We start from the raw sequence: 21,047 nt of genomic DNA on the forward strand, positions 1-21,047 counted from the left end.
CTACCTTCTTCAACCACAGTCTGCTGTATATAGGGTATATGGCTGTTCCTGGAGGGAAGACCAGGGTATCTTCTACCTTCTTCGATCACAGGGCCTGATTCAGACCCGGTCGCAAGTGCTGAGCGCTCGCAACCGGGTCAATGTTTGCCCACTGGTCATGCGCATTACGGAGCCGGCTCCGTCGTGCACATGCGCGAGACCCGGCTAGCAACAGGTGCTCCGTCGCTCTGGGTCTCGCACCAAAGGGGTGGCTTCACAAATGGAGGCGTTCCCAAGCGAATGCCTGCCGTTTGTGGGTGGCCCCACTGACATCACCAGTGTATTAGAGCCAGAAGCTCTCTGGGGCTTGCGGCCATGAGACCCTACCACAAGGGTCTCGTCACAAGCCCGATGGTCGCGATGGTCTTGACCATCGCGACCATCAACCTGGCCACTCGCTATAGCTGTGGGTGGTCGCTCCAAAAAAAAAAAAAAATGCCCTGATTCAGAGCGAGCGCTCTTTCAGAGCGTCCAGCTCTGAATCAGGCCCACAGTGTGCAGTATATAGGGTATACGGCTTTTCCTGGAGGGAAGACCAGGCTATCTTCTAGCTTCTTCCACCACAGTGTACAGTATACAGGGTTTACAGCTGTTCCTGGAGGTAAGACCAGGGTATCTTCTATCTTCTTGCACCACAGTATACAGTATATAAGGGTGGACAGCTGCTCCTGCATGTAAAACCAGGTTATCTTCTACAAGCATCAGTTTAATAGACAGAAGGACAGCAGAGAGACTTCTCGGTCATAGACCAGGATGTACCTCACTCGCAAAGGACAACTCTTCGGGAGAGCTGTCTGTGGCCGGAATCCAACCACATGAGATTAAAATGGCTGCCAAGGCATTGAGGTGATTAACCCTCATGCCGTTGCACCATTTTTAAAAGGACAGTGTAAAAGCACACTGCACATGGTTTATAATAAACTGTATTAAAGTATATATGTATTGCTGTAATGCACTGCAGCTGATCTGCAATGCATTAGTGCATGAAGCAACGTATATTTAATAGGCTATGCACTATATGGTTTACATGTATGTTTTGTAGAGAAAATGCACTTTTTGTATAAGACATGACCTGCCTCTGTGGCTGCAGGAAACTAGATGCTAATTGTCATTCCCTTAGCAGAAGGTCTGATGAATAGGCTTGACTTTAAGTTCTCTGGGCCTGATTCAGACCCGCTCGCGAGCGCTATGCACTCACAAGCGGGTCGATGGTGGCCCAGTACGATGACGAGTGACAGCACGCCCCCTTTGGTGAGCAGGCCGGGGGAGTGGCTGCCCAGACGGAGGAGTTCCCATGGGAACGCCTACCGTCTGGGGCCGGCCCCACTGACATCACAAGTGATGTCAGTGGGAGTGCTTTCAGCTCTGTTAGAACCGAAAGCACTCTAGGGCTTGCGGCAATGAGACCCTACCACAAGGGTCTCGTCGCAAGCCCGATGGTCGCGATGGTATTGACCATCGCGACCATCTTCCTGGCCGCTCGCTATAGCTGTGGGTGGTCACCCACAGCTATACGAGTGGCCAGGAGGCTGCTCTAAAAATCAAGAAGGACGGCCCTGATTCAGAGCGAGAGCTCTGTCAGAGCGTCCGGCTCTGAATCAGGGCCTCTGTGTAAAGGTGTGACTAGTGACATATAGCCAAACACTTCAGTTACAGAACTTCCTTTGAAAAGACAATTTGTTTTTAAGAACCTTTTGGATGTCACAATGTTTTAAGGTTGGGAATGCCAAATTGATTGATACTTCCATTGGGAAGGATGAATGTCATTTACTATTTCCTTTGAAATGTAATATGTGGTTAAATTATATTACTGTATGTGAGGAAACATTGATTGGTTGGGGACCACAGGGCGGACACCCCCTGTGGAACTCTGCCCTGAGGGAGCGTAAAAGAAGACTTTGTGCCTGGTAATATTGTACATCTTTGAAAATCTTTTGTGGAGAATTGCTGCTTGATTTCTGTGTGTTATTCCCCTTCAGACGGAAGGGAGGGTCTTCATTAAGACATTGAGCAAAAAAACACCTTTCGTCTTTACATTCTACTACATCTGTATCCTGCGACCAACAGAATTGCGCAAAACGCTATTCCGTTCTCCTGCTGTTCTGGGTAAGAGCTCCGCGTCTCCAAGTTCAAGCCGTCTGCCAGCTACCGTGCAGACCTGGTCCATTGCGAGGGATCAGGTGGGAACAGCCGACACCAAACAGGAGGTCCGCAGTTAATCAAACACATACGCAGCAGAAGCGGTTCCAGGTGCCGAGGTAGAAGCCTGAGGGTAACGTAAAAAGCGGTTCCAAACGCCGGTGGTAGAGTTTGGTGGTGGCAGCATCGTTAAACGCCCACGGCGCAGTGGGCGGAGTCAGTGACAGGCGGTCACTGACGGTGAGTGGGAGTCCAAAAGCGCTAACCCGTGACCAGGGCCGGCCTTGGCGAAAGGCATCCGGTCACACTGTTCTTTACATTTTTCAATATTCTTACTGGTGTAACTAATGCCAGCATGCAAAGAGTGGCAGGGTGCATTGCATGCATTCAGGCCCCTGAGAGAGAATGGCCTGGACAGCAGGACAAGCATGAGCATCGAGATGATGCACTAAAACTATGTTGGCAGAAAAAATTACAGCCTGAAGGCCTGCAGACTGTGAAGCTGCAACAGGGTTTGACTTAGAGCAAAGGTGGGCCGAAGGATAGTAAGTGCCCACCATGGTCCTGAGTGAGCTATGACAGGGAAAACCCATCACACTTGCAAAAGAGATACATTTTTTTTTCCATACGCTGAATACCTAAATCTAGCGCTTGGGAAAGAGTAGTCACAGTCTGAGGTGAGCGATCCTGGGCAACAGGAGAAGGCTTTACCAATGAGCAAAGCCTCAAAAGGTGCAGCAAAGCAATAACTTATACATTGGCAACAATTTCCAGGGAGGCCTAAAAGAGAGTGGACATCACTGACCGTGCGAGGCTGTGGGACTGTACAGACCTCACTAACTATGTGAAGCTACGGGACTGTGCAGACCTCACTAACCGTGTGAGCTGCGGGACTGTACAGACCTCACTGACTGTGAGAGACTGTGGGACTGTACAGATCTCACTCACTGTGAGAGACTGCGGTACTGTACAGACCTCACTAAACCGTGTGAGCTGCGGGACTGTACAGACCTCACTGACTGTGAGAGACTGCGGGACTGTATGGACATCACTGACCATGTGAAGCTGTGGGACTGTACAGACCTCACTGACCATGCGAGGCTGCAGGACTCTACAGACCTCACTGACTGTGAGAGGCTGCGGGACTGTACAGACATCACTGACCATGTGAAGCTGCGGGACTGTACGGACCTCACTGACCATGTGAAGCTGAGTAACTGTACAGACCTCACTGACCATGCGAGGCTGCAGGACTCTACAGACCTCACTGACTGTGAGAGGCTGCGGGACTGTACAGACATCACTGACCATGTGAAGCTGCGGGACTGTACGGACCTCACTGACCATGTGAAGCTGCCGAAAACTATATGGACTTCACTGACCGTGCAAAGCCGCGGGACTGTATGGACCTCACTGACCATGTCAAGCTGTGGGACTGTACAGACTTCACTGACCATGTGAAGCTGCAGGACTCTACAGACCTCACTGTCCATGAGAGGCTTTGGGACTGTATAGACCTCACTGGCCATATGAGGCTGCAGGACTGTACGGACCTCACTGACCATGTGAAGCTGTGGGACTGTACGGACATCACTGACCATGTGAAGCTGCGGGACTGTACAGACATCAGTGACCATGTGAAGCTGCGGGACTGTACGGACACCACTGACCATGCTAGGCTGTGGGACTGTACAGACTTCACTGACCATGTGAAGCTGCGGGACTCTACAGACCTCACTGTCCATGAGAGGCTTTGGGACTGTATAGACCTCACTGGCCATATGAGGCTGCAGGACTGTACGAACCTCACTGAACTTGTGAAGCTGCAGGACTGTACGGACATCACTGACCATGTGAAGCTGCGGGACTGTACGGACATCACTGACCATGTGAAGCTGCGGGACTGTACGGACATCACTGACCATGTGAAACTGCGGGATTGTACGGACATCACTGACCATGTGAAGCTGCGGGATTGTACGGACATCACTGAACATGTGAAGCTGCGGGACTGTACGGACATCACTGACCATGTGAAGCTGTGGGACTGTACGGACATCACTGACAATGTGAAGCTGGCGGACTGTGCGGACATCACTGACCATGTGAAGCTGCGGGACTGTACGGACATCACTGACCATGTGAAGCTGCGTGACTGTACGGACATCACTGACCATGTGAAGCTGCGGGATTGTACGGACATCACTGAACATGTGAAGCTGCGGGACTGTACGGGCATCACTGACCATGTGAAGCTGGCGGACTGTGCGGACATCACTGACCATGTGAAGCTGCGGGACTGTACGGACATCACTGACCATGTGAAGCTGCGTGACTGTACGGACATCACTGAACATGTGAAGCTGCGGGACTGTACGGACATCACTGGCCATGTGAAGCTGGGGGATTGTACGGACATCACTGACCATGTGAAGCTGTGGGACTGTACGGACATCACTGACCATGTGAAGCTGCGGGACTGTGCGGACATCACTGACCATGTGAAGCTGCGGGACTGTATGGACATCACTGACCATGTGAAGCTGCGGGACTGTACGGACATCACTGACCATGTGAAGCTGGGGGACTGTACAGACATCACTGACCATGTGAAGCTGCGGGACTGTACGGACATCACTGACCATGTGAAGCTGTGGGACTGTACGGACCTCACTGACCAGGCTAGGCTGTGGGACTGTACAGACATCACTGACGGTGCTAGGCTGTGGGATTGTACTGTGGGCCTTTAAGTGGTCAGTGGATATGGCTTTAGCACCAGGCTGAAGATGGCGGCCAATCAACAGTAAACAACTGACTAGCTGAAGTTTGGAGCAAGATACCTCATGTCTCCTTCTGGCCACGGTCATTGAGAAAAAACACAGTATAAAATGTATAAATGGGTACAAAGAGTAGGAGGATGGATTGTTACTGGACATCCTGGAGATTTGTGCGAGTGGCCTTAATGTACAGGGAGGGGCTTTTAGTGTTGCCATATACCAAACATGGCCAGGTGTATTGTCAGCATTTGTGTCTGAGGGCACTGAGTTACTGAGAGTCAGGACATGGAGGAACACTACAGAAGTCACCCCTGGGCCAATGATACTGGTGTATTGGGGGGGAGTCTGTGGGATAGAATCCATGCACTGGTATTTTTCCCTCAGGGTATATGTATCAGTGCTGGGAATGATCTCTGAGAGAATACAGGTTCAATGACCATACATAACAGAAATAAAAATAAAGTACTAGGCAGTTCATGAACATTTTATTGTTATATTGGTGACTTTCACAGGGCCTGAGAAAATGCCCAATTACCAGGCTCTTAATTGCACATGAACGGCCAATGGTGGCACATGTGCATTAGGTCAGCCTGTCTCTCCTCATACAGAATATACATCTTACCCTCACCTATACCTCTGAGCTAATCTCACACCACATTCCCTATTGTCCTCTTCCTCTGAATGTGGTCTATGTGCTGATTACCTACTCTCACTCCCACATCTGAGACTTCTCCTGCGCTTCTCCTGCACTTCTCCCCTCCTCTGGAACTTACTTTCTCACAAGGATTCAGACTAACAGAATACTTTGTTCTAGGGGTGAGCGGGTTCGGATTTCTGAAATCCGAACCCCCCCGAGCCCCCCCGATCCGAGTCCGATCCGAATCAGGCTCGACTTTTCCCGCCTGACTCGGATCTGAAATCGAGGCAAAACGTCATCATCCCGCCTTCCGAGTCTCGCGGGTTTTGGATCCTATATAAGGTACCCACGTCGGCGCCATTTTCTCACTCGGCTGTGGACAGTGAAGAGGGAGGGTGGGAGTTAGGGCTGTGTAGTGTAGTGTAGTGTAGTGCTGCTGTTGTCCACTACTTCAAAGTCCATAGGGGCTGGCTGTGTTGTGCTGTGCTGCTGTTGTTAATAGGGGCTGTGTCCACTACTTCAAAGTCCATAGGGGCTGGCTGGACTGTGTTGTGCAGTCAGTTCTCCATAGGGGCTGTGTCCACTCCAAAGTCCTGTGCAGTGTCCCAGTCCTAAAGGAGTGCTGCAGTGTTGTCCAGGGGGTGCTCTGTCCATCAGGGGTGCTCCCCCCAAGTGCTAAAAAAATAATATATTTTCTGTGTTTGTGAATTGTGTGCGCAGTAGCCGCACGTGCATCAACAAAGTAGTGCCAAGCGTGCGCCTGTGTCATAAGTAAAGGGCCGGCTGGCTTGACCGTTAAGGGTGCTGTAACCCCCGAAAGTACACTCCAGTCTAAACCAAAAAAAAAATTATTTTCTGTGTTTGTGAATTGTGTGCGCAGTAGCCGCACGTGCATCAACAAAGTAGTGCCAAGCGTGCGCCTGTGTCATAAGTAAAGGGCCGGCTGGCTTGACCGTTAAGGGTGCTGTAACCCCCGAAAGTACACTCCAGTCCAAACCAAAAAAAAAATTATTTTCTGTGTTTGTGAATTGTGTGCGCAGTAGCCGCACGTGCATCAACAAAGTAGTGCCAAGCGTGCGCCTGTGTCATAAGTAAAGGGCCGGCTGGCTTGACCGTTAAGGGTGCTGTAACCCCCGAAAGTACACTCCAGTCCAAACCAAAAAAAAAATTATTTTCTGTGTTTGTGAATTGTGTGCGCAGTAGCCGCACGTGCATCAACAAAGTAGTGCCAAGCGTGCGCCTGTGTCATAAGTAAAGGGCCGGCTGGCTTGACCGTTAAGGGTGCTGTAACCCCCGAAAGTACACTCCAGTCCAAACCAAAAAAAAAATTATTTTCTGTGTTTGTGAATTGTGTGCGCAGTAGCCGCACGTGCATCAACAAAGTAGTGCCAAGCGTGCGCCTGTGTCATAAGTAAAGGGCCGGCTGGCTTGACCGTTAAGGGTGCTGTAACCCCCGAAAGTACACTCCAGTCCAAACCAAAAAAAAAATTATTTTCTGTGTTTGTGAATTGTGTGCGCAGTAGCCGCACGTGCATCAACAAAGTAGTGCCAAGCGTGCGCCTGTGTCATAAGTAAAGGGCCGGCTGGCTTGACCGTTAAAGGGTGCTGTAACCCCCAAAGTACACTCCAGTCCAAACCAAAAAAAAAATTATTTTCTGTGTTTGTGAATTGTGTGCGCAGTAGCCGCACGTGCATCAACAAAGTAGTGCCAAGCGTGCGCCTGTGTCATAAGTAAAGGGCCGGCTGGCTTGACCGTTAAAGGGTGCTGTAACCCCCGAAAGTACACTCCAGTCCAAACCAAAAAAAAAATTATTTTCTGTGTTTGTGAATTGTGTGCGCAGTAGCCTCACGTGCATCAACAAAGTAGTGCCAAGAGTGCGCCTGTGTCATAAGTAAAGGGCCGGCTGGCTTGACCGTTAAAGGGTGCTGTAACCCCCAAAGTACACTCCAGTCCAAACCAAAAAAAAAATTATTTTCTGGGTTTAGCCGCACGTATATATCAAATCGATATAACATAAATGGAGGACCAAACTTTCTCCGATAAAAATAAAATAGAGAAAGATCAAGAACCACTTCCTCCTAGTGCTGAAGCTGCTGCCACTAGTCATGACATAGACGATAACATGCCATCAACGTCGTCTGCCAAGGCCGATGCCCAATGTCATAGTAGAGGGCACATACAATCCCAAATGGCAAAGTTCAGGAAAATGACCTTGAAAAAGACATTTAAATCAGCTGAAGAGAAACGTAAACTTGCCAATATGCCATTTACGACACGGAGTGGCAAGGAACGGCTAAGGTCGATCCCTAGTATGTTCATGACTAGTGGTTCAGCTTCACATGACGATGGAAGCCCTCCTCCCACTAAAAAAATCAAAAGAGTTAAGCTGGCAAAAGCACAGCGAAGAACTGTGCTTTCTAAGAAGATATCACAAATCCCCAAGGAGAGTCCAAGTGTGGTGGTGGTTGCGATGCCTGACCTTCCCAGCACTGGACGGGAAGAGGTGGCTCTTTCCACCATTTGCACGCCCCCTGCAAGTGCTGAAAGGAGCACCCACAGTCCACTTGCTGATATGTCACTGTTGAAGTACAACAGGATGAGGATACTGGTGTAGCTGGCGCTGAGGAGGAAGTTGGCGAGGAGGATTCTGATGGTGATGTGGTTTGTTTAAATCAGGCTCCGGGGGAGACAGTTGTTGTCCGTGGGATGAAAAAGCCCATCACGGTCATGCCTGGGCAGAAGACCAAACATTCCACCTCTTTGGTCTGGCCAAATCCGGACAACAACTGTCTTGCCATATGTACCATATGTAAAGGTGAAATAAGTAGGGGTAGGGACGTCAACCACCTAGGAACATCCTCCCTTATACGGCACCTGCAGCGCGTTCATAAAAAGTTACTGTCAAGTTCAGAAACTTTGGCTAAGACCGTAAGCAGTCCAGGGACACCTAAATCCCGTTGTCCTGTTGTATCCAAGCGCCTGCAAACCACACCGTCAACTCCCTCCTCGTCAATTTCCTCCTTAGTCAGGATCGGAAGTAGTCCTGCAGGCCATGTCACTGGCATGACTGACTCTCCTATCCGGGATTCCTCTGGAGGATCCTGCATTGCTACGCCTACTGCTGCCGCTGCTGCTGTTGCTGCTGCTGGGAGTCGTTCATCATCCCAGAGAGGAAGTAGGAACACCACTACTTTTACTAAACAATTGACCCTCCAACAGTCCTTAGCGAGGAGGATGAAGTACGACAGCAGTCATCCTGAAGCAAAACGTATAACTGAGGCCTTGACTGCTATGTTGGTGTTAGACGTGCGTCCGGTATCCGCCATTAGTGCAGTGGGATTTAGACAATTGATGGAGGTAGTGTGTCCCCGGTTCCAAATCCCGTCTAGATTCCACTTCACTAGGCAGGCGATACCGAGACTGTACAGAAACGTCAGAAAAAGTGTCCTCAGTGTCCTGAAAAATGCCGTTGTACACAATGTCCACTTAACCACGGACATGTGGACAAGTGGAACAGGGCAGACTAAGGACTATATGACTGTGACAGCCCACTGGGTAGATGTATCACCTTACGCAGCAACAGCAGCAGCGTCACCAGTAGCAGCATCTCAGAAACGCCAGCTCGTTACAAGGCAGGCTACGCTGTGTATCACCGGTTTCAGTAAGAGGCACACCGCCGACAACCTCTTAGAGAAACTGAGGGAAATCATCGCCCAGTGGCTTACCCCACTTAGACTCTCCTGGGGATTTGTGATATCTGACAACGCCACCAATATTGTGCGGGCATTACATCTGGGCAAATTCCAGCACGTCCCATGTTTTGCTCACACAATAAACTTGGTGGTGCAGAATTTTCTGAAAAGCGACAGGGGCGTGCAGGAGACGCTTTGGGTGGCCCGAAAAATTTCTGGCCACTTTCGCCATTCAGCGACTGCGTGCCGAAGACTGGAGCGCCAGCAAACACTCTTGAACCTGCCCCGCCATCACCTGAAGCAAGAGGTTGTGACGCGGTGGAACTCAACCCTCTATATGCTTCAGAGGATGGAGGAGCAGCAAAAGGCCATACAAGCCTATACATCCACCTATGACATAGGCAAAGGAGGGGGTATGCACCTGACTCAAGCGCAGTGGAGAATGATTTCCGTGTTGTGCAAGGTTCTCCAGCCCTTCGAACTTGCCACACGTGAAGTCAGTTCAGACACAGCCAGCTTGAGTCAGGTCATTCCCCTCATCAGGCTTTTGCAGAAGCAGCTGGAGAAAGTGAAGGAGGAGCTAAGACGGAGCGATTCCGCTCGGCATGTGGGACTTGTGGATGAAGCCCTTCATTCGCTTTGCCAGGATTCCAGGGTGGTCAATCTGTTGAAATCAGACCACTACATTTTGGCCACCGTGCTTGATCCTAGGTTTAAAGCCTATGTGGTGTCTCTCTTTCCGGCCGACACAAGCCTGCAGAGGTGCAAAGACCTGCTGGTGAACACACTGTCAGCTGAAGCGGAACGTGACACGTCAACGGCTCCTTCTTCATTTTCTCCCGCAACTGGGGCTGCCAGGAAAAAACTTAGGTATCCTAAGCAACCCGCTGGCGGTGATGCAGGGCAGGCAGGACCAAGTTTGGACATCTGGTCCGGACTGAAGGACCTGGCAACAATTTCTGACATGTCTACTGTCACTGCATATGATACTGTCACCATTGACAGAATGGTGGAGGATTACATCGGTGACAGCATCCAAGTAGGCATGTCAGACAGTCCATACCTGTACTGGCAGGAAAAAGAGGCAATTTGGAGGCCCCTGTACAAGCTGGCTCTATTTTACCTGAGTTGCCCCCCCTCCAGTGTGTACTCCGAAAGAGTGTTTAGTGCAGCCGGGAACCTTGTCAGCGAAAGGCGTAGGAGGTTGCTTCCACAGAATGTGGAGAAGATGATGTTCATCAAAATGAATTATCAGCTCTTCCAGGGAGACCAGCCTCCAGAAGGTACAGAGGGACCTGTGGTGGTGGATTCAAGTGGGGACGAGTTAATTCTTTGTGAGGATGAGGATGTACACACTGAAGAGGGTGAGGAATCGGTGGATGAGGAGGATGAGGATGACATCTTGCCTCCGTAGAGCCAGTTTGTGCAGGGACACATTAATTGCCAGCTTGTTTTGTGGGGGCCCAAACGAACCAATCATTTCAGCCACAGTTGTGTGGCAGACCCTGGCGCTGAAATGATTGATTTGTTAAAGTGTGCATGTCCTGTTTATACAACATAAGGGTGGGTGGGAGGGCCCAAGGACAATTCCATCTTGCACTTCTTTTTTTTCTTTGCATTATGTACAGTTTGGGGCCTAGTTTTTCTAACTGCCATCCTGTCTGCCACTGCAGTGTCACTCCTAGATGGGTCACGTGTTTGTGCCGCCCACTCGTGTCGCTTAGCATAGTCATCCAGCTACCTCGGTGCAACCTTTTGGACATGAAAACACTATTGTGAGGTGTGAGGTGTTCAGAATAGACTGGAAATGAGTGGAAATTAAGGTTATTGAGGTTAATAATAGCATAGGAGCAGAGAAACCAACAAATTCTGTGATTTTAGCTGTTTTTATGCTTTTTAAAAAAAAAATACAGATCCAAAACACAAAACCCAGAACCCAAAACACGGAAGGGTGGTTTTGGCAAAACCAATCCAGATCCAAAACACGAAGAAAGATCCAGATCCAAAACCAAAACACAAAACACGAAAAGTGGCCGGTGCACACCCCTACTTTGTTCAAACATGCCCTGAAAAGAAAACGCACCTGTTCCTGCAAGCCTACCAGCTCTTAACTTGCACTGTCTGTCCTCCTCTCATCTCTTCATCATTTTCCTCCCAGTTATACTCCTCTCCCCTAAACTTTGAGCTCTCACAAGCAGGGTCCTCTACCCCTTTGTTCTCGTTATGCACGACCCATGTTTCCGTTGCTCTCCCATTTGCAGTCAGTGACTCTGATCGTTTTACCCACTCTTAACTGCCATTCACTTTATATGCATTGTTTGAGTTTTACCCTTGCACTATCTGTTTGAACTATTAATATTGATTGTTTGTAATTGTAAGTAATATATTCTTATTACGTTGTGTAGCAGGGCTCCTCACAGTGACGTGACCATAGGAGGAGGAGCTCAGTTAATTCATCTCACCTTGTAAAGCAGAGCTCTTTACAGTACTGTAGCTCTATAAGGAGAGGTCCAGACCCTGTCTATATGCAGGGTTGGACTGGCCCACAGGGGTACAGGGGAAATCCCTGGTGGGCCCCACTGCCTGTGGACCTATCCTCCTCTTCTAGGTGTCGGGTTCCAGACCTCAAAGTATAGACTGTTACTCTAATAGACAGTCAGTTACCTGATAAAGCAGGACCAGTGATCAGCATGGGGGCTTGGTTCTCTTCTATAGAAATTACACCAAGTTATGCCTAATGGTTAGCCAAGCGTCTGTGGTGGCTGGCCACACCCCCTCTGGAGGGTGACCAAACCCCATAAGCAAGGGCCCCTACCACTGCATTCCCCCGGTGGGCCCTTCATGTCCCAGTCCAACACTGTCTGTATGTATGACAGTCACTCATGTAGCAGAGTTCCTCACAGTAGCTCCAGAAGGAGAGGTCTAGGACCATGTCTGTGTGTAACACATTCTGCCATGTACAGTAGCAGTGCACCTCACAGTAGCTCCAGAAGGAGAGGTCTAGGACCATGTCTGTGTGAATTACATTCTGCCATGTACAGTAGCAGTGCACCTCACAGTAGCTCCAGAAGGAGAGGTCTAGGACCATGTCTGTGTGTATTACATTCTGCCATGTACAGTAGCAGTGCACCTCACAATAGCTCTAGAAGGAGAGGTCTAGGACCTTGTCTGTGTGTGTATTACATTCTGCCATGTACAGTAGCAGTGCACCTGACAGTAACTCTAGAAGGAGAGGTCTAGGACCTTGTCTGTGTGTGTATTACATTCTGCCATGTACAGTAGCAGTGCACCTGACAGTAACTCTAGAAGGAGATGTCCAGGACCTTGTGTGTATGTATTACATTCTGCCATGTACAGTAGCAGTGCACCTCACAGTAGCTCTAGAAGGAGATGTCCAGGACCATATGTGTATGTATTACATTCTGCCATGTACAGTAGTAGTGCACCTCACAGTAGCTCTAGAAGGAGAGGTCCAAGACCATATATGTATGTATTACATTCTGCCATGTACAGTAGCAGTGCACCTCACAGTAGCTCTAGAAGGAGAGGTCCAGGACCATATGTGTTTGTATTACATTCTGCCATGTACAGTAGCAGTGCACCTCACAGTAGCTCTAGAAGGAGAGGTCCAGGACCATGTCTGTGTGTATTACATTCTGCCATGTACAGTAGCAGTGCACCTCACAGTAACTCTAGAAGGAGAGGTCCAGGACCATGTCTGTGTATATGACATTCTGCCATGTACAGTAGCAGTGCACCTCACAGTAACTCTAGAAGGAGAGGTCCAGGACCATGTCTGTGTGTATTACATTCTGCCATGTACAGTAGCAGTGCACCTGACAGTAACTCTAGAAGGAGAGGTGCAGGACCATGTCTGTGTGTATTACATTCTGCCATGTACAGTAGCAGTGCACCTCACAGTAGCTCTAGAAGGAGATGTCCAGGACCATATGTGTATGTATTACATTCTGCCATGTACAGTAGCAGTGCACCTCACAGTAGCTCTAGAAGGAGAGGTCCAGGACCATGTCTGTGTGTATTACATTCTGCCATGTACAGTAGCAGTGCACATCACAGTAACTCTAGAAGGAGAGGTCCAGGACCATATGTATATGTATTACATTCTGCCATGTACAGTAGCAGTGCACCTCACAGTAACTCTAGAAGGAGAGGTCCAGGACCATGTCTGTGTGTATTACTTTCTGCCATGTACAGTAGCAGTGCGCCTCACAGTAGCTCTAGAAGGAGAGGTGCAGGACCATATGTGTATGTATTACAATCTGCCATGTACAGTAGCAGTGCACCTCACAGTAACTCTAGAAGGAGTGGTCCAGGACCATGTCTGTGTGTATTACATTCTGCCATGTACAGTAGCAGTGCACCTCACAGTAACTCTAGAAGGAGAGGTCCAGGACCATATGTGTATGTATTACATTCTGCCATGTACAGTAGCAGTGCACCTCACAGTAGCTCTAGTAGGAGAGGTGCAGGACAATGTCTGTGTGTATTACTTTCTGCCATGTACAGTAGCAGTGCACCTCACAGTAACTCTAGAAGGAGAGGTCCAGGACCATATGTGTATGTATTACATTCTGCCATGTACAGTAGCAGTGCACCTCACAGTAGCTCTAGAAGGAGAAGTCTAGGACCATGTCTGTGTGTATTACATTCTGCCATGTACAGTAGCAGTGCACCTCACAGTAACTCTAGAAGGAGAGGTGCAGGACCATATGTGTATGTATTACAATCTGCCATGTACAGTAGCAGTGCACCTCACAGTAACTCTAGAAGGAGAGGTCCAGGACCATGTCTGTGTGTATTACATTCTGCCATGTACAGTAGCAGTGCACCTCACAGTAACTCTAGAAGGAGAGGTCCAGGAGCATATGTGTATGTATTACATTCTGCCATGTACAGTAGCAGTGCACCTCACAGTAGCTCTAGTAGGAGAGGTGCAGGACAATGTCTGTGTGTATTACTTTCTGCCATGTACAGTAGCAGTGCACCTCACAGTAACTCTAGAAGGAAAGGTCCAGGACCATATGTGTATGTATTACATTCTGCCATGTACAGTAGCAGTGCACCTCACAGTAGCTCTAGAAGGAGAGGTCCAGGACCATGTCTGTGTGTATTACATTCTGCCATGTACAGTAGCAGTGCACCTCACAGTAACTCTAGAAGGAGAGGTCCAGGACCATGTCTGTGTGTATTACATTCTGCCATGTACAGTAGCAGTGCACCTCACAGTAGCTCTAGAAGGAGAGGTCCAGGACCATGTCTGTATGTATTACATTCTGCCATGTACAGTAGCAGTGCACCTCACAGTAACTCTAGAAGGAGAGGTCTAGGACCATGTCTGTGTGTATTACATTCTGCCATGTACAGTAGCAGTGCACCTCACAGTAGCTCTAGAAGGAGAGGTCCAGGACCATATGTATATGTATTACATTCTGCCATGTACAGTAGCAGTGCACCTCACAGTAACTCTAGAAGGAGAGGTCCAGGACCATATGTGTATGTATTACATTCTGCCATGTACAGTAGCAGTGCACCTCACAGTAACTCTAGAAGGAGAGGTCCAGGACCATGTCTGTGTGTATTACTTTCTGCCATGTACAGTAGCTGTGCACCTCACAGTAGCTCTAGAAGGAGAGGTCCAGGACCATGTCTGTGTGTATTACATTCTGCCATGTACAGTAGCAGTGCACCTCACAGTAGCTCTAGAAGGAGAGGTCCAGGACCATGTCTGTGTGTATTACATTCTGCCATGTACAGTAGCAGTGCACCTCACAGTAACTCTAGAAGGAGAGGTCCAGGACCATGTCTGTGTGTATTACATTCTGCCATGTACAGTAGCAGTGCACCTCACAGTAACTCTAGAAGGAGAGGTCCAGGACCATGTCTGTGTGTATTACATTCTGCCATGTACAGTAGCAGTGCACCTCACAGTAGCTCTAGAAGGAGAGGTCCAGGACCATGTCTGTGTGTATTACATTCTGCCATGTACAGTAGCAGTGCACCTCACAGTAACTCTAGAAGGAGAGGTCCAGGACCATGTCTGTGTGTATTACATTCTGCCATGTACAGTAGCAGTGCACCTCACAGTAGCTCTAGAAGGAGAGGTCTAGGACCATGTCTGTGTGTATTACATTCTGCCATGTAGCAGAGCTCCTCACAGTGACTGTAGGAGGATGAGCTCAGTAATTATATGTCGTAGTTATTATTCCTCTCCTTATTTATGTGTGTAAGCAGTGCTCCTCACAGTGATTGTAGGAGAAGCTCATTTATCATCTTTGTATATAAAATTGATTATTCATTATGTCATTTTCTGTCTGTATTTCAGGCTGTTCCCTGGAAAATATTCTCTTCCTGTAGTATCAGAAGTTTATTGTTATAAAGCACAGATTTATACATGTCTAGTACACAGGTGATGGTAATATTTGAACAAAGTGCTGTAAATAAAATCTGAATAAATGTGTCTAATGCCATCACTGTGACCATTAGGTAGATGTGTGTAATATAAGAAATAATTCTCCCTAGCTGACTAATAATATGTATAGCGTGCGTTATATCATGTAATATTAATGGTTTCTATTATACTTATTTTCAGATACATTAACAGCTTCAGAAGTCGTCTCCAGAAACCAGTAGCTAATACCGGCAAGGCAATATATGAAGAGAACATTTGCTGTATAAATAAACACTATATCAGGAAACGCTTCTTTCTGTTTGTACTGAATCTTTCTCACCTCTTCCCCCAATTAGCGCTTTTCTCACCCACCTGCTGAGCTTATGGTCACACTGTTTAGTGCAAAACATTTCCAACATTAGTAATAATAATAATCTGTTTATTCTGCACCCACAAAAATTGTAGCTTGTTTTTAGAAGAATATGAATTTTTAGAAAATATTATTAGTTTGCTTAAAACCTAAGAAAGTATATAGAGAAAATGGGCAATAAAGTGTTCTGTGACGTAAGCGTGCGCGGTTTTTGTCTCGTTTTGTGATCTCGCTTTGGAATCAGTCCAGCAATAATATGATGGGCAGGGAAAGGATCCATTTTATAACTAGACAACCTGCCTCATGAAATGAAAGTACTAACGAGTTTACATGAGCAAAGATAGATAGATCTAATGATTGTAGCCCCCAGACAGTCTTAGATATAGTGCTAATAGCACATACTGTATACTTATATAAGCTACTTCTGTCATCTATTGTACATACTTAGGGATAATATGGTATTTGCATATATTCTATGAGATGTAACTAAGGCATCCATAACTTTATTGCAATTAAAGACAATTTAACAAATTACAACTAACTTATACTAAAGATAAAGACACGGACACAGACTGCTTTGGTTAAATGGTCATAACTTGCTCAGGTATGAACCTGAGCTTTAAATTTACATTTGGGAGGCAAAGAAGGATGATACAAACACTCAGCTCCAGCCATATGTTACCAATATTAGGGAGCGACTGATACGCCCCCTGTGGTCACTGTAAGCTGAGCATTATCTAACCAATATTAGGGAGCGACTGAAATGCCCCCTGTGGTCATTGTAAGTTGAGCGTTACTTACCCAATATTAGGGAGCGACTGATACGCCCCATGTGGTCATTTTAAGCTGAGCGTTACTTACCCAATATTAGGGAGCGACTGATATGCCCCCTGTGGTCATTGTAAGCTGAGCGTTACTTAACCAATATTAGGGAGCGACTGATACGCCCCATGTGGTCATTTTAAGCTGAGCGTTACTTACCCAATATTAGGGAGCGACTGAAACGCCCCCTGTGGTCATTGTAAGCTGAGCGTTACTTAACCAATATTAGGGAGCGACTGATACGCCCCATGTGGTCATTTTAAGCTGAGTGTTACTTACCCAATATTAGGGAGCGACTGATACGCCCCCCCTGTGGTCATTGGAAGCTGAGCATTACTTACCCAATATTAGGGAGCGACTGAAACGCCCCCTGTGGTCATTGTAAGCTGGGCGCTACTTAACCAATATTAGGGAGCGACTGATACGCCCCCTGTGGTCATTGTAAGCTGAGCATTTCTTAACTAATATTAGGAGAGACTGATACGCCCCCCCGGGGTCATTGTAAACTGAGCGTTACTTACCTAATATTAGGGAGCGACTGATACGCCCACTGTGGTCATTGGAAGCTGAGCATTACTTAACCAATATTAGGGAGCGACTGATACGCCCCCCCTGTGGTCATTGTAAGCTGAGCATTATTTAACCAATATTAGGGAGCGACTGAAAAGCCCCCTGTGGTCATTGTAAGCTGAGCATTACTTACCCAATATTAGGGAGCGACTGATACTCCCCCCTGTGGTCATTGTAAGTTGAGCGTTATTTAACCAATATTATGGAGCGACTGATATGCCCCCCCTGTGGTCATTGTAATCTGAGCATTACTTACCCAATATTAGGGAGCGACTGATACGCCCCCTGTGGTCATTGAAAGCTGAGCATTACTTAACCAATATTAGGGAGCGACTGAAACGCCCCCCTGTGGTCATTGTAAGCTGAGCCTTACTTAACCAATATTAGGGAGCGACTGAAACGCCCCCTGTGGTCATTGTAAGCTGAGCGTTAATTAACCAATATTAGGGAGCGACTGATACGCCCCCTGTGGTCATTGTAAGCTGAGCGTTATTTAACCAATATTAGAGAGCGACTGAAAAGCCCCATGTGGTCATTTTAAGCTGAGCGTTACATACCCAATATTAGGGAGCGACTGATACGCCCCCTGTGGTCATTGGAAGCTGAGCATTACTTAACCAATATTAGGGAGCGACTGATATGCCCCCTGTGGTCATTGTAAACTGAGCGTTACTTACCCAATATTAGAAAGCGACTGATACGCCCACCCTGTGCTCATTGTAAGCTGGGCGCTACTTAACCAATATTAGGGAGAGACTGAAACGCCCCCCTGTGGTCATTGTAAGCTGAGAGTTTCTTAACTAATATTAGGGAGAGACTGAAACGCCCCCCCCGTGGACATTGTAAACTGAGCGTTACTTACCCAATATTAGGGAGCGACTGATACGCCCCCTGTGGTCATTGGAAGCTGAGCCTTACTTAACCAATATTAGGGAGCGACTGATATGCCCCCTGTGGTCATTTTAAGCTGAGCGTTACTTACCCAATATTAGGGAGCGACTGATACGCCCCCCTTGTGGTCATTGTAAGCTGATCGTTATTTAACCAATATTAGGGAGCGACTGAAACGCCCCTTGTGGTCATTGTAAGTTGAGCATTATTTAACCAATATTAGGGAGCGACTGATATGCCCCCCCTCATGTGGTCATTGTAAGCTGAGTGTTACTTAACCAATATTAGGGAGAGACAGATACTCTCCCCTGTGGTCATTGTAAGTTGAGCTTTATTTAACCAATATTAGGGAGCGACTGAAACGCCCCCCCCTGTGGTCATTGTAAACTGAGCATTACTTAGCCAATATTAGGGAGCGACTGATACGCCCCCTGTGGTCATTGTAAGCTGAGTGTTACTTAACCAATATTAGGGAGAGACTGATACTCTCCCCTTGTGGTCATTGTATGTTGAGCTTTATTTAACCAATATTAGGGAGCGACTGAAACGCCCCCCCCTGTGGTCATTGTAAACTGAGCGTTATTTAACCAATATTAGGGAGCGACTGAAACGCCCCCCCCTGTGGTCATTGTAAGCTGAGTGTTACTTACCCAATATTAGAGAGCGACTCTAACGCCCCATGTGGTCATTGTAAGCTGAACGTTACTTAGCCAATATTAGGGAGCAACTGATACGCCCCCCCGTGGTCATTGTAAACTGAGCATTACTTAGCCAATATTAGGGAGCAACTGATATGCCCACCGTGGTCATTGTAAAATGAGCGTTACTTACCCAATATTAGGGAGATACTGATACGCCCCCTGTGGTCATTGTAAGCTGAGCATTACTAAACCAATATTAGGGAGCGACTGATACGCCCCCTGTGGTCATTGTAAGCTGAGCATTATTTAACCAATATTATGGAGCGACTGATACGCCCCCCCCTGTGGTCATTGTAAACTGATCGTTACATAACCAATATTAGGGAGTGACTGATACGCCCCCTGTGGTCATTGTAAGCTGAGTGTTACTTACCCAATATTAGGGAGCGACTGATACGCCCCCCTTGTGGTCATTGTAATCTGAGCGTTAATGACCAAATATTAGGGAGCGACTGATATGCCCCCCTGTGGTCATTGTAAGCTTAGCGTTACTTACCCAATATTAGGGAGCGACTGACACGCCCCCTTGTGGTCATTGTAAGTTGAGCATTATTTAACCAATATTAGGGAGCGACTGATACGCCCCCTGTGGTCATGGTAAGCTGAGCGTTACTTACCCAATATTAGGGAGCGACTGATACGCCCCCCTTGTGGTCATTGTAATCTGAGCGTTAATGACCCAATATTAGGGAGCGACTGATATGCCCCCCTGTGGTCAATGTAAGCTTAGCGTTACTTACCCAATATTAGGGAGCGACTGACACGCCCCCTTGTGGTCATTGTAAGTTGAGCATTATTTAACCAATATTAGGGAGCGACTGATACGCCCCCTGTGGTCATGGTAAGCTGAGTGTTACTTACCCAATATTAGGGAGCGACTGATACGCCACCCTTGTGGTCATTGTAATCTGAGCGTTAATGACCCAATATTAGGGAGCGACTGATATGCCCCCCTGTGGTCATTGTAAGCTTAGCGTTACTTACCCAATATTAGGGAGCGACTGACACGCCCCCTTGTGGTCATTGTAAGTTGAGCATTATTTAACCAATATTAGGGAGCGACTGATACGCCCCCTGTGGTCATGGTAAGCTGAGCGTTACTTAACCAATATTAGGGAGCGACTGAAACGCCCACTGTGGTCATTGTAAGCTGAGCATTATTTAACCAATATTAGGGAGCAACTGAAACGCCCCCTGTGGTCATTGTAAGCTGAGCGTTACTTAACCAATATTAGGGAGCGACTGAAACGCCCACTGTGGTCATCGTAAGTTGAGCGTTATTTAACCAATATTAGGGAGAGACTGATACTCTCCCCTTGTGGTCATTGTATGTTGAGCTTTATTTAACCAATATTAGGGAGCGACTGAAACGCCCCCCCCTGTGGTCATTGTAAACTGAGCGTTATTTAACCAATATTAGGGAGCGACTGAAACGCCCCCCCCTGTGGTCATTGTAAGCTGAGTGTTACTTTCCCAATATTAGAGAGCGACTGTAACGCCCCATGTGGTCATTGTAAGCTGAACGTTACTTAGCCAATATTAGGGAGCAACTGATACGCCCCCCCGTGGTCATTGTAAACTGAGCATTACTTAGCCAATATTAGGGAGCAACTGATATGCCCACCGTGGTCATTGTAAAATGAGCGTTACTTACCCAATATTAGGGAGATACTGATACGCCCCCTGTGGTCATTGTAAGCTGAGCATTACTAAACCAATATTAGGGAGCGACTGATACGCCCCCTGTGGTCATTGTAAGCTGAGCATTATTTAACCAATATTATGGAGCGACTGATACGCCCCCCCCTGTGGTCATTGTAAACTGATCGTTACATAACCAATATTAGGGAGTGACTGATACGCCCCCTGTGGTCATTGTAAGCTGAGTGTTACTTACCCAATATTAGGGAGCGACTGATACGCCCCCCTTGTGGTCATTGTAATCTGAGCGTTAATGACCCAATATTAGGGAGCGACTGATATGCCCCCCTGTGGTCAT

At 47.6% G+C, this 21,047-nt stretch overlaps 1 protein-coding gene across 1 annotated transcript in view; it reads left to right on the top strand.

Moving 5' to 3' along the window:
- Positions 1 to 15,933, top strand: part of LOC148430842 (pancreatic triacylglycerol lipase-like) — a 309,192-nt gene extending 293,259 nt beyond the window's left edge. Inside the window, exon 13 of the mRNA XM_088466434.1 lies at positions 15,896 to 15,933. The gene's annotated coding sequence lies outside the window, so the exon portion shown is untranslated. The remainder of the gene's footprint in view (positions 1 to 15,895) is intronic.
- Positions 15,934 to 21,047: the final 5,114 nt, after the last annotated feature.

Source organism: Taudactylus pleione, unplaced genomic scaffold (genome assembly GCF_031769625.1).
Source record: "Taudactylus pleione unplaced genomic scaffold, aTauple2 ptg003137l, whole genome shotgun sequence".
Taxonomy (NCBI): Eukaryota; Metazoa; Chordata; class Amphibia; order Anura; family Myobatrachidae; genus Taudactylus; species Taudactylus pleione.